We start from the raw sequence: 12,428 nt of genomic DNA on the forward strand, positions 1-12,428 counted from the left end.
TTATTTCCTGGAGACACAAACACTGTAGTATTGTTGGTAGCCCTCATCTGAACCCCCATAGCAATTTTTTAAGTAAAATAATGCGATATGGCTGAGAAAATAATTTAGAACGCTAAACTCAGATTTTACCCCTTATTTACAGGTATATTATAGAGAGGTCTCCCTGAAACACACACACACACACCTTCTTCCCAGCACCTTATATAAGGTATAAAATATACAGATATTTAATATTATAGAGAGGTTCCCTTATATATAGTTGCATAATACTATAGATGGTCCCTCTCCCTCACACACACAAAGCACCAACCGCAGTACCTTACAGATCTATATAATTGAGAGGTTCCCTGGGTAACACATTACATTTTCTCCAGTACACACAAACTTCAACCTCAGTACAGTATATACAGGTCTATATAACATAAAACAAATGTGTCTTTGCTAATATAGATACCTTCCTGCAACGTTGAGCATTTGAATAAAAGAAGCTAGTTTCCATCCAGCTAAAAGACTCGTGATGTCACAACTGTCACATGACTGAAGAGAACAAATAGTACAGAAGTAAATAGAGTTGCAGGAGACTAAAATGTAACTCAAAATACCATTTGCCCCCTGCGGCCATGTGAATGCTGTGACACGGGTCTTCTAGCAGAAGTGGAACTAGCTTTTATGGTCTCACATCACAATGGTGGGTTTACGAAGGTGAATATAAATATAAAGTGTAATTTTCATTTTGTGAACTATAGCTTTATAATATTATTTGTCTGTATGTAAGGTGCAGGGAAACGGGCTCTGTATAGGATTATATATGTGTGTGTATAATGTACTGGGGATATGGTGTGTGTGTGTCAGAGCGAGGGAACAACTTTATAATATTATATCTTGCCCCCCCTGGTGATAGTATAATATACTGGGGACATGGTGTGTGTATGTGTCTCATAGGGAAATACTCCATAATACAGTATATTATATCTTTGTATAATGTATTGGGGATATGGTGTGTGTGCGTCTCAGAGGGAACTACTCCTTAATATTATATATCTGTGTATAATGTACTGGGGATATGGTGTGTGTGTCTCATAGGGAACTACTCCATAATATTATATATCTGTGTATAATGTATTGGGGATATAGTGTGTGTCTCAGAGGGAACTACTCCATAATATTATATATCTGTGTATAATGTACTGGGGATATGGTGTGTGTGTCTCATAGGGAACTACTCCATAATATTATATATCTGTGTATAATGTATTGGTGATATAGTGTGTGTTTCAGAGGGAACTACTCCATAATATCATATATCTGTGTATAATGTACTGGGGATATGGTGTGTGTGTCTCAGAGGGAACTACTCCATAATATTATATATCTGTGTATAATGTACTGAGGATATGGTGTGTGTGTCAGAGAGAAAAACTCCATAATATTATATATCTTTATATGTACTGGGGATATTGTGTTTGTGTCTCATAGGGAATTACTCCATAATATCATATATGTGTGTATAATGTACTGGGGATATGGTGTGTGTGTATGTGTCTCAGAGGAAACTACTGCATGATATTATATATCTGTTTATAATGTACTGTGATATGATATGTGTGTCTCAGATTAAACTACTCCAAAATATTCTATCGTGGCCTCCCTGGTAATAGTATAATATACTGGGGATATGGTGTGTGTGTTTCTCAGAAGGAACTATTCCATAATATTATATATCTGTATAATGTCCTGGGATATGATGTGTGTCTCAGAGGGAACTACTCCATGATATTATATATCTGTTTATAATGTCCTGGGATATGATGTGTGTGTGTGTGTCTCAGAGGGAACTACTCCATGATATTATATATCTGTTTATAATGTGCTGGGGATATGGTGTGTATGTCTCAAAGGGAACTACTCCATAATATATTATATCTGTGTATAATGTATTGGGGATATGGTGTGTGTGCGTGTCTCAGAGGGAACTACTCCATAATATTATATATCTGTGTATAATGTACTGGGGATATGGTGTGTGTGTGTCTCAGTGGAAACTACTCCATAATATTATATATCTGTGTATAATGTATTGGGGATATAGTGTGTGTCTCAGAGGGAACTACTCTATAATATTATATATCTGTGTATAATGTACTGGGGATATGGTGTGTGTGTCTCAAAAGGAACTACTCCATAATATTATATATCTGTATATAATGTACTGGGGATATGGTGTGTGTGTCTCAGAGGGAACTACTCTATAATATTATATATCTGTGTTTAATGTACTGGGGATATGGTGTGTGTGTCTCAAAAGGAACTATTCCATAATATTATATATCTGTATAATGTACTGGGGATATGGTGTGTGTCTCTCAGAGGGAACTAGTACATAATATTATATATCTGTGTATAATAATGTACTGGGGATATGGTGTGTGTGTGTGTGTCTCAGAGTGTATCTCTTTAATATTATATATCTGTGTATAATATACTGGAGATATGATGTGTGTGTCTCAGAGGGAACTACTCCATGATATTATATATCTGTATATAATGTACTGGTGACATGGTTTGTTTGTGTCGCAGAGGGAACTACACCATTATATTATATATCTGCGTATAATGTACTGGGGATATGGTGTGTGTGTGTCTCAGAGGGAACTACTCCATAATATTATGTATGTGTGTATAATGTACTGGGGATATGGTGTGTGTGTCTCAGAGGGAACTACTCCATGATATTATATATATGTGTATAATGTACTGGGATATGATGTGTGTGTCTCAGAAGGAACTACTCAATAATATTCTATCTTGACCCCCCTGATAATAGTATAATATATTGGGGATATGGTGTGTGTGTGTCTCAGAAGAAACTACTCCATAATATTATATATCTGTGTATAATGTACTGGGATATGGTGTGTGTCTCAGAGGAACTACTCAATAATATTTATATCTGTGTATAATGTCCTGGGATATGATGTGTGTGTCTCAGAGGGAACTACTCCATGATATTATATAGCTGTTTATAATGTCCTGGGATATGATGTGTGTCTCAGAGGAACTACTCAATAATATTTATATCTGTGTATAATGTCCTGGGATATGATGTGTGTGTCTCAGAGGGAACTACTCCATGATATTATATAGCTGTTTATAATGTCCTGGGATATGATGTGTGTCTCAGAGGGACTTACTCCATGATATTATATATCTGTTTATAATGTCCTGTGGTAATGGTGTGTATATCTCAAAGGGAACTACTCCATAATATATTATATCTGTGTATAATTATATTGGGGATATGGTGTGTGTGTGCGTGTCTCAGAGGGAACTACTCCATAATATTATATATCTGTGTATAATGTACTGGGGATATGGTGTGTGTGTCTCAGTGGAAACTATTCTATAATATTATATATCTGTGTATAATGTACTGGGGATATGGTGTGTGTGTCTCAGTGGAAACTACTCTTTAATATTATATATCTGTATATAATGTACTGGGGATATGGTGTGTATGTCTCAGAGGGAACTACTCTATAATATTATATATCTGTGTATAATGTACTGGGGATATGGTGTGTGTTTGTCAGAGGGAACAACTCCATAATATTATATATCTGTATATGTACTGGGGATATTGTGTGTGTGTGTTGGTGTTTGTGTCTTATAGGGAACTACTCCATAATATTATATATGTGTATATAATGTACTGGGGATATAGTGTGTGTGTCTCAGAGGAAACTACTCCATGATATTATATATCTGTTTATAATGTACTGGGATATGATGTGTGTGTCTCAGATGAAACTACTCCATAATATTCTATCTTGGCCCCCCTGATAATAGTATAATATACTGTGGATATGGTGTGTGTATGTGTGTCTCAAAAGGAACTATTCCATAATATTATATATCTGTATAATGTACTGGGGATAGGGTGTGTGTGTCTCAGAGGGAACTACTCCATGATATTATATATCTGTTTATAATGTCCTGGGATATGATGTGTGTGTGTTTGTGTGTCTCAGAGGGAACTACTCCATGATATTATATATTTGTGTATAATGTACTGGGGATATGGTGTGTGTGTCTCAGAGGGAACTAGTACATAATATTATGTACTGGGGATATGATGTGTGTGTGTGTGTCTCAGAGTGTATCTCTTTAATATTATATATCTGTGTATAATATACTGGAGATATGATGTGTGTGTCTCAGAGGGAACTACTCCATGATATTATATATCTGTATATAATGTACTGGTGACATGGTTTGTTTGTGTCGCAGAGGGAACTACACCATAATATTATATATCTGTGTATAATGTACTGGGGATATGGTGTGTGTGTGTCTCAGAGGGAACTACTCCATAATATTATGTATGTGTGTATAATGTACTGGGGATATGGTGTGTGTGTGTCTCAGAGGGAACTACTCCATGATATTATATATATGTGTATAATGTACTGGGATATGAATGATGTGTGTGTCTCAGAAGGAACTACTCCATAATATTCTATCTTGACCCCCCTGATAATAGTATAATATATTGGGGATATGATGTGTGTGTCTCAGAGGGAACTACTCCATAATATTCTATCTTGGCCCCCCTGGTAATAGTATAATATATTGGGGATATGGTGTGTGTGTCTCAGAGGGAACTACTCCATAATATTCTATCTTGGCCCCCCTGGTAATAGTATAATATATTGGGGATATGGTGTGTGTTTGTGTCTCAGAAGAAATTACTCTATAATATTATATATCTGCGTATAATGTACTGGGGATATGGTATGTGTCTCAGAGGAAACTACTCCATAATATTATAAATGAGTATATAATGCACTATAAATATGTTGTGTCTCATCGGAACCTACTCTATAATATTATAAATCAGTATATAATGCACTGGGATATGGGCTAGATTTATAAAGTGCAAGGGTTTTCCTCAGCTCTCCTTTTAGAGAAGCTAATCTGTTTCTCTAGTCAGATTAGTATCTGGGCCTTATTTATCATTGAAAATATGCAAGTATTTTCCATGTAAGTCATATATAAACCAGTAGAAATATTTATGCAGCCCCCCTAGTAGCTTTCACATGAAAATTGATCTTCACTTTAAGGGAAAATATCAATGATAAATCAAGCCCATGGTGTGTGTGTGTCAGAGGAAATTACTCCATAATATTATATATCTCTGTAAAATGTACTGAGGATATGTTGTGTGTGTCTCAGAGAGGGAACAACTCCATAATACTGGAATATGGTGTGTGTGTGTGTATGTCAATTTCCTCCCCCTTGCTGAACTCCAGTGCGGTACAGGGTAAAATAACTTTGCAGAAAAGGTAAGTTAGGGCTTAACAAATTTATTTTAAGTCTAGGAGCAAACCAAAATACTTAGGAGCCAGATTCTTTTTTGTTCTTTAATAAATGTGTGCGTGTGTGTATCTGTGTGTATATGTATAAATGTGTGTGTGAATTTCCTCCCCCTTCCTGAACTCCAGTGCGGTACAGGGTAAAAGCACATTGCAGAAAAGGTAAGTCAGGGCATAGCAAATTCATTTTAAGTCTAGGAGCCAACCAAAATACTTAGGAGCCATTTTTTTTGTTCTTTAACGACCAACGACGTATGGGGTAAGCCCTGCAAAAAAATGCAGTTAACGACCAAGGACCCCTGTACGTCGTTGGTCTTTGAAAGCCCTTGAAGCGATCCTGATCGCTTCCAGCCGTTTTCATGTTATTGCAGTGATACCTCAATATTGAGGCATCCTGCAATAACAATTTTGAGCAGTCCGATGCAGAGAGAGCCACTATGTGGCCCTCTCTGCATCGGCCATTGATGGCAGTGTTCGTTGGTGGGTGGGAGCTGATCCAGGGAGGCGGGTGGGCGGCCATCAGTGGAGGAGGGGGGCGGGATCCCTACATTATGGAACAAGGTTGAAGTTGCAATCAGTGGGAGAGAGGGTGGGAATTAAAAAAATTAGCAATCTGGGAGAGGGTGAGGGGTTGGGGGTTGAGGGGGTTCAGCTACACTACAGAAAATAGTTTTTTTTTTTTTAATAAAAATAAAAAAAAAACATATTTGTTTTCAAACTGGGTACTGGCAGACAGCTGCCAGTACCCAATATGGCGCACAATAAGGAAGAGGGAGGGGTTAGAGAGCTGTTTGGGGGGGATCAGGGAGGTTGGGGGCTAAGGGGGGATCCTACACAGCAGTATATGTAAATATGCTTAAAAAAAAATAATACAAATATAAAATATACCTTTTTATTTTATTACTGGCAGACTTTCTGCCAGTACTTAAGATGGCGGGGACAATTGTGGGGTGGGGGATGGAAGGGATCAGGGGGTGTTATGTGTCAGGTGGGAGGCTGATCTCTACACTAAAGCTAAAATTAACCCTGCAAGCTCCCTACAAACTACCTAATTAACCCCTTCACTGCTAGCCATAATACACGTGTGATGCGCAGCGGCCTTCTAATTACCAAAAAGCAACGCCAAAGCCATATATGTCTGCTATTTCTGAACAAAGGGGATCCCAGAGAAGCATTATCAACCATTTGTGCCATAATTGCACAAGCTGTTTGTAAATAATTTCAGTGAGAAACCTAAAGTTTGTAAAAAAAAAAAGGGAACAATTTTTTTTATTTGATCGCCTTTGACAGTGAAATGGTGGCATTAAATATACCAAAATGGGCCTAGATCAATACTTTGGGTTGTCTACTACACTACATTAAAGCTAAAATTAACCATACAAGCTATATATATATATATATATATATATTTCATACTGGGAGGGAAGAGATCTGTTTGAGAGGGATCCAGGGGTGGAATGTGTCAGGTGGGAGGCTGATCTCCACACTAAAGCTAAAATTAACCCTACAAGCTACCTAATTAAAGGGACAGTCTACAATAGAATTGTTATTGTTTTAAAAGATAGATAATCCCTTTATAACCCATTACCCAGTTTTGCATAACCAACACAGTTACAGTGGGGGAAAAAAGTATTTAGTCAGCCACCAATTGTGCAAGTTCTCCCACTTAAGAAGAAGAGAGAGTTCTGTAATTTTCATCATAGGTATACCTCAACTATGAGAGACAAAATGTGGAAAGAAATCCAGACAATCACATTGTCTGATTTGGATAGAATTTATTTGCAAATTATGGTGGAAAATAAGTATTTGGTCACCTTCAAACAAGCAATATTCCTGTCTCTCACAGACCTGTATCTTCTTCTTTAAGAGGCTCCTCTGTCCTCCACTCATTACCTGTATTAATGGCACCTGTTTGAACTTGTTATCAGTATAAAAGACACCTGTCCACAACCTCAAACAGTCACACTCCAAACTCCACTATGGTGAAGACCAAAGAGCTGTCGAAGGACACCAGAAACAAAATTGTAGACCTGCAGCAGGCTGGGAAGACTGAATCTGCAATAGGAAAGCAGCTTGGTGTGAAGAAATCAACTGTGGGAGAAATAATTAGAAAATGGAAGACATGCAAGACCACTGATAATCTCCCTCGATCTGGGGCTCCACGCAAGATCTCACCCCATGGGGTCAAAATGATCACAAGAACGGTGAGCAAACATCCCAGAACCACACGGGTGGAACCTAGTGAATGACCTGCAGAGAGCTGGAGCAACGTAACAAAGGCTACCATCAGTAACACACTACGCTGCCAGGGACTCAGATCCTGCAGTGCCAGACGTGTCCCCCTGCTTAAGCCAGTACATGTCCAGGCCCGTCTGAAGTATGCTAGAGAGCATTTGGATGATCCAGAAGTGGATTGGGAGAATATCATATGGTCAGATGAAACCAAAGTAGAACTGTATGGTAGAAACATAACTTGTCGTGTTTTGGAGGAGAGAGAACACCATATCTACTGTGAAGCATGGGGGTGGCAACATCATGCTTTGGGGCTGTTTCTCTGCAAAGGGAACAGGACGACTGAGCCATGTACATGAAAGAATGAATGGGGCCATGTATCGTGAGATTTTGAGTGCAAACCTCCTTCCATCAGCAAGGGCATTGAAGATGAAATGTGGCTGGTCTTTAAGCATGACAATGATCCGAAACACATCGCCCGGGCAACGAAGGAGTGGCTTCGTAAGAAGCATTTCAAGGTCCTGGAGTGGCCTAGCCAGTCTCCAGATCTCAACCCCATAGAAAACCTTTGGAGGGAGTTGAAAGTCTGTGTTGCCCAGCGACAGCCCCAAAACATCACTGCTCTAGAGGAGATCTGCATGCAGGAATGGGCCAACATACCAGCAACAGTGTGTGACAACCTTGTGAAGACTTACAGAAAACGTTTGACCTCTGTCATTGCCTACAAAGGATATATAACAAAGTATTGAGATGAACTTTTGATATTGACCAAATACTTATTTTCCACCATAATTTGCAAATACATTCTTTCCAAATCAGACAATGTGATTGTCTGGATTTGTTTCCACATTTTGTCTCTCATAGTTGAGGTATACCTATGATGAAAATTACAGGCCTCTCTCATCTTCTTAAGTGGGAGAACTTGCACAATTGATGGCTGACTAAATACTTTTTTCCCCCACTGTATATTAATATACTTTTTACCTCTGTGATTACCTTGTATCTAAGAACCTTCTTCCAGCCCCCTGATCACATGACTGACTGTTTATTATCTATTGTCTTACATTTAGCATTGTTTTGTGCTAGATCTTAAATAACTCTCTGTGCCTGAACACAGTGTTATCTATATGGCCCATGTGTACTTTCTGTCTCTTTGTGTTGAAAAGAGATTTAAAAAGCATGTGATAAGAGGCAGCCTTCAATGGCTTAGAAATTAGCATATGAGCCTACCTATGTTTAGTTTAAACTAAGAATACCAAGAGAAAAAAGCAAATTTGATGATAAAAGTAAAATGGAAAGTTGATTAAAATTACAAGTCCTATCTGAATAATGAAAGTTTAATTTATACTAGACTGTCCCTTTAACCCCTTCACTGCTGGGCATAATACACGTGTGGTGCGCAGCGGCATTTAGCAGCCTTATAATTACCAAAAAGCAACACCAAGCCATATATGTCTGCTATTTCTGAACAAAGGGGATCTCAGAGAAGTATTTACAACCATTTGTGCCATAATTGCATAAGCTGTTTGTAAATAATTTCAGTGAGAAATCTAAAATTGTGAAAGATTTTACGTTTTTTTTTTTTTTTAATTTTATTGCATTTGGCGGTGAAATGGTGGCATGAAATATACCAAGATGGGCCTAGATCAATACTTGGGGTTGTCTACTACACTACACTAAAGCTAAAATTAACCCTAGAAGCTCCCTACATGCTCCCTAATTAACCCCTTCACTGCTGGGCATAATACACGTGTGGTGCGCAGTGGCATTAGCGGCCTTATAATTACGAAAAAGCAATGCCAAAGCCATATATGTCTACTATTTCTGAACAAAGAGGATCCCAGAGAAGCATTTACAACCATTTATGCCATAATTGCACAAGTTGTTTGTAAATAATTTCAGTGAGAAACCTAAAGTTTGTGAAAATATTTGTGAAAATGTGAACGATTTTTTTTATTTGATCGCATTTGGCAGTGAAATGGTGCCATGAAATATACCAAAATGGGCCTAGATCAATACTTTGGGATGTCTTCTAAAAATATATATATATACATGTGAAGGGTTATTCAGGGATTCCTGAAAGATATCAGTGTTCCAATGTAACTAGCGCTAATTTTGAAAAAAAGTGGTTTGGAAATAGCAAAGTGCTACTTGTATTTATTGCCCTAGAACTTGCAAAAAAACCAAAGAACATGTAAACATTAAGTATTTCTAAACTCAGGACAAAATTTAGAAACTATTTAGCATGGGTGTTTTTTGGTGGTTGTAGATGTGTAACAGATTTTGGGGGTCAAAGTTAGAAAAAGCGTGTTTTTATCCATTTTTTTCCTCATTTTATAATTTTTTTTAATAGTATATTATAAAATATGATGAAAATAATGGTATCTTTAGAAAGTCCATTTAATGGTGAGAAAAACGGTATATAATATGTGTGGGTACAGTAAATGAGTAAGAGGAAAATTACAGCTAAACACAAACACCACAAAAATGTAAAAATAGCCTTGGTCCCAAATGGACAGAAAATGGAAAAGGGCTGTGGTCATTAAGGGGTTAATAAATGTGTATGTGTGTATATGTGCATGTATGTGTATATACAGGGAGTGCAGAATTATTAGGCAAGTTGTATTTTTGAGGATTAATTTTATTATTGAACAACAACCATGTTCTCAATGAACCCAAAAAACTCATTAATATCAAAGCTGAATATTTTTGGAAGTAGTTTTTAGTTTGTTTTTAGTTTTAGCTATTTTAGGGGGATATCTGTGTGTGCAGGTGACTATTACTGTGCATAATTATTAGGCAACTTAACAAAAAACAAATATATACCCATTTCAATTATTTATTTTTACCAGTGAAACCAATATAACATCTCAACATTCACAAATATACATTTCTGACATTCAAAAACAAAAACAAATCAGTGACCAATATAGCCACCTTTCTTTGCAAGGACACTCAAAAGCCTGCCATCCATGGATTCTGTCAGTGTTTTGATCTGTTCACCATCAACATTGCGCGCAGCAGCAACCACAGCCTCCCAGACACTGTTCAGAGAGGTGTACTGTTTTCCCTCCTTGTAAATCTCACATTTGATGATGGACCACAGGTTCTCAATGGGGTTCAGATCAGGTGAACAAGGAGGCCATGTCATTAGATTTTCTTCTTTTATACCCTTTCTTGCCAGCCACGCTGTGGAGTACTTGGACGCGTGTGATGGAGCATTGTCCTGCATGAAAATCATGTTTTTCTTGAAGGATGCAAACTTCTTCCTGTACCACTGCTTGAAGAAGGTGTCTTCCAGAAACTGGCAGTAGGACTGGGAGTTGAGCTTGACTCCATCCTCAACCCGAAAAGGCCCCACAAGCTCATCTTTGATGATACCAGCCCAAACCAGTACTCCACCTCCACCTTGCTGGCGTCTGAGTCGGACTGGAGCTCTCTGCCCTTTACCAATCCAACCACGGGCCCATCCATCTGGCCCATCAAGACTCACTCTCATTTCATCAGTCCATAAAACCTTAGAAAAATCAGTCTTGAGATATTTCTTGGCCCAGTCTTGACGTTTCAGCTTGTGTGTCTTGTTCAGTGGTGGTCGTCTTTCAGCCTTTCTTACCTTGGCCATGTCTCTGAGTATTGCACACCTTGTGCTTTTGGGCACTCCAGTGATGTTGCAGCTCTGAAATATGGCCAAACTGGTGGCAAGTGGCATCTTTGCAGCTGCACGCTTGACTTTTCTCAGTTCATGGGCAGTTATTTTGCGCCTTGGTTTTTCCACACGCTTCTTGCGACCCTGTTGACTATTTTGAATGAAACGCTTGATTGTTCGATGATCACGCTTCAGAAGCTTTGCAATTTTAAGAGTGCTGCATCCCTCTGCAAGATATCTCACTATTTTTGACTTTTCTGAGCCTGTCAAGTCCTTCTTTTGACCCATTTTGCCAAAGGAAAGGAAGTTGCCTAATAATTATGCACACCTGATATAGGGTGTTGATGTCATTAGACCACACCCCTTCTCATTACAGAGATGCACATCACCTAATATGCTTAATTGGTAGTAGGCTTTCGAGCCTATACAGCTTGGAGTAAGACAACATGCATAAAGAGGATGATGTGGTCAAAATACTCATTTGCCTAATAATTCTGCACTCCCTGTATATATATGTATGTGTGTGTGTGTATATATATATATATATGTGTCTACTCTGTATGTATGTATCAGACAGGTATGTGTCTGTGTGTGTGTATGTGTCTATGTATGTATTATGTGTGTATATATGTCTGCATGTATGTATATGTGTATGTATCTGTGTGTGTGTGTGTGTATATATATATATATATATATATATATATATATATATATATATATATATATAAAGGAGAAAAAGGAAGCGCTTCATAGGTTGAGTAAGTTCATACAAGGTAAAAAAAAAACACAGGAGAAGACAAAGGGCAACTCACGTTTGGAAAGGCACCACTAGTGGTGCGCGTGACACAAGCTGAGGCACTCCGGTCCCCCCAGCAAAACACACTGGCAATAGCAGTCAAACTGTAGGAGCAGCGTGTGGATTTGGCAGTGTCAGTAGTAAGAGCCAGATAGCATCAGTGCGTTCTTAAGTTTCCCAGTCAGGTAATCAGCTCAGTTCCAGGTGAGAGCACAGGCGATTTCCGGAACAGGTAAAACATCCTGGTTGTATTCCTGCAGCCGGTATCGGCACAGAGTGTGGTCCGGATCGAACCCAATTTGGGTTCGATCTGGACCACACTCTGTGCCAATACCACTTGTGCAATGCCGTCCCCCACTTGTGCAAGGCCGCTAGCAGGGGG

At 38.4% G+C, this 12,428-nt stretch overlaps 1 protein-coding gene across 2 annotated transcripts in view; it reads left to right on the top strand.

The window, feature by feature from the left end:
• The first annotated feature begins 673 nt into the window (after positions 1-673).
• The window catches only part of LOC128655669 (gastrula zinc finger protein XlCGF8.2DB-like), a 70,510-nt gene continuing 58,755 nt past the window's right edge, over positions 674-12,428 (top strand). For both annotated transcript variants that reach the window (XM_053709255.1, XM_053709253.1), the window contains exon 1: positions 674-702. The gene's annotated coding sequence lies outside the window, so the exon portion shown is untranslated. The remainder of the gene's footprint in view (positions 703-12,428) is intronic.

The sequence above is a fragment of the Bombina bombina genome, chromosome 4, assembly GCF_027579735.1.
Source record: "Bombina bombina isolate aBomBom1 chromosome 4, aBomBom1.pri, whole genome shotgun sequence".
In the NCBI taxonomy this organism is placed as follows: domain Eukaryota; kingdom Metazoa; phylum Chordata; class Amphibia; order Anura; family Bombinatoridae; genus Bombina; species Bombina bombina.